This window comes from Tupaia chinensis, unplaced genomic scaffold, assembly GCF_000334495.1.
Source record: "Tupaia chinensis unplaced genomic scaffold, TupChi_1.0 Scaffold000637_1, whole genome shotgun sequence".
In the NCBI taxonomy this organism is placed as follows: Eukaryota; Metazoa; Chordata; class Mammalia; order Scandentia; family Tupaiidae; genus Tupaia; species Tupaia belangeri.
In genome coordinates, this window is record NW_006160158.1 from 302288 (window position 1) to 304975 (window position 2688).

Here is a 2688-nt window from a genome sequence, read left to right on the forward strand (position 1 = left end):
TACCCCCCTTGTGTTTCCCCTTACTCAGACACCTCAGTGCGATATACAGTGAATACAGCCATATGTACTTACCAGGAGCAATATATATATATATATATATATATATATATATATACTAAAAGAGGGTTGTATGAAGTCATTTACACCAAATAGCCATCTATATTAAATGATGTGGTTTCTCAGATTATGTATTTCTCCTTCAAAGTTTTGGATCACCTAGAACCCATTGATGTGGCTCATTTTAAAGATGAAAAGTATATAAAAATTTTAAAAAGTTAATATATTTGAGCTTAAAAAAAGTTCAGTTCTGAAACTTGATTCTCTTCTTTTACATCTGGTTCTTAACAATGAAGTTTGCTCACTTCCTTTGTGGATACCAACTTTTCCCTCTTTACCAACTCACTATTTACAGTGAAGTAATCTAACAATGACGAATACTTTTTAAAATTTACTTTTTAGCCTCTGAATTATATGACTAAAAATAATGCTCAATTCCAGTCCGTTTTTAACTAGAAATTTGGGGATTTAACTTAGAAAGTAGTGAACATAGAATAGACCTTAAGTGACCAAAAAAGGAAAAATTACATTTCAGAGTCAGTAAAATAAAGAATTAAGATTTGAGTGAGCAGGTTCAGTTTTGGAAAATCTTTGTCTTTCTCTTCCTAGGTGACAGGGTAGGAGAAAAGCATCCCACTGTTACTTTCTTCCTCCTGTGGGAGAGTGGTAGAGAATAGTTAACAGCAAGTTATAACTGTCATAAGCTAATCAGCGCCAATGACGCACTAACTGTCTTCCCTAGCAAAGAGTAAGAACTCAAATACTTGCAGCAAGTATTAGCCTGACAGATAGTGCAAATCAGCTTGCACTTTCCCACTGCTTCTGTTTGTGTCCCGAATAGTGATAGTTACCATTTGGAGACTACGGTATGATGGAAATAACTGGCTGGAATCAGCTCATTGAAATGACTTCATTACTTCTCTTAACTCCCATTACTCTTATCCCCATCTCAAATATTTGCTTTACTCCCTGGGAAAGCTGTCCCCTGTTGTCTCTGTGCTATTCTCCTGCCACTCACATGACTAGAAGGTCTTACTGAAACCTGCTCGATACCTTGTCTTAACTTTCTATTCCCAATGATGTACTCCTATTTCAGAAAGTTCAGGAGCACTAGTATTCAGAATGTTCCTGGCACTCTTATAATCCAGTGTTTGCCGCATATTCAAATCACAAGTGATTTCCCAAAGCATATGGACTGAACACAGCCTACTCTCAACATAAGCTGTTCCTCTAATAACTCCACATTTTGGGGTGAAAAATAATAAAATTCACAGTCGTCTGAACCAGATTTTATTTGCCTGACTTCTGTGATCAGGTAGTGCTGCTGACTATGTAATAAGAATCATATTTTAGGGACCAACAGGTGGCGTGGTGATTAAGACACTGGACACTCCCACATGGCCGACCAGGGTTCAAGTCCTGAATCTGGTGGCTTGTTTTCTCACTTCCTCTCTCTCTCTCACTCTCAACCTCTGTCTCTCTCTGGTCAAATTAAAATAAATAAATAAATAAATAAATAAAAATAATTATTTTTAAAAAAAGAATCATATTTTATATCATGTGTGTATGTGTGTGTGTTTATATGTGTGTGTGATAGTAAGAGCAGATAACTGTAGATTCACAGGGTGCCTAAGACCCTTAGATTAGCTGATACACAAAAGTCTATGGACATTTGCACATGATGATCCTTCATTTATGTATCAATAAATCAAACTTGATAAGCCATTCCTCTGTCAATAGGTAAGTTAAGACAAAGAAAGGCAATAAAAATACCAAATGTTATTTCATTTTTTAGATTTACTCTAGAGCTTCAAAAGATTAGCAAGTCACTTTTGTAATATTTCTCTCAAAGAAAGAGGAAATGTGTGTGTGTGTGTGATAGTAAGAGCAGATAACTGTAGATTCACAGGGTGCCTAAGACCCTTAGATTAGCTGATACACAAAAGTCTATGGGCATTTGCACATGATGACCCTTCATTTGTGTATCAATAAATCAAACTTGATAAGCCATTCCCCCGTCAATAGATAATGTATGTAAGTTACTACAAAGAGAGGCAATAAAAATACCAAATGTTATTTCGTTTTTTCTATTTACTCTAGAGCTTCAAAAGATTAGCAAGTCACTTTTGTAATATTTCTCTCAAAGAAAGAGGAAACTAGTTTTTTAATTTTTATCCCTAATGAAGAAGGAAAAGTCAAAATATAAAAGTATCACTGCCAAAAACTGCAGTTACAAAACAGAGAGAAAAAAAGTCACCTCAAAGGGGAAAATCAGCACTTGAGACCAGTCCATGGAATTTGATTATAAATAAACAATATTTCAAAAACTATGGGAAGTAAATGGGTAATCTCTAGTTTTGTTATTACTGATGAAACTATTTATTTAAAGAATTTCACCAGCAGAGGGCTGAAAATAACAGTAAAAGGGATATATTCAATAGTAACTTAATGTATCTCGGGTACTAAATAAGGAGACTTCTTTGAAAATTTTGACTAATGTTAATTTCTCAAAGTTTTGAGCTTTTTATTTATTTTTCTGAGAGGTTTTCACTATAGGGTGCATGTGCTCGCCAGACAGACAGAGAGAGACATAGAGACAGAAAGTGAGAAATCACCCCCCAGGGTGGATGG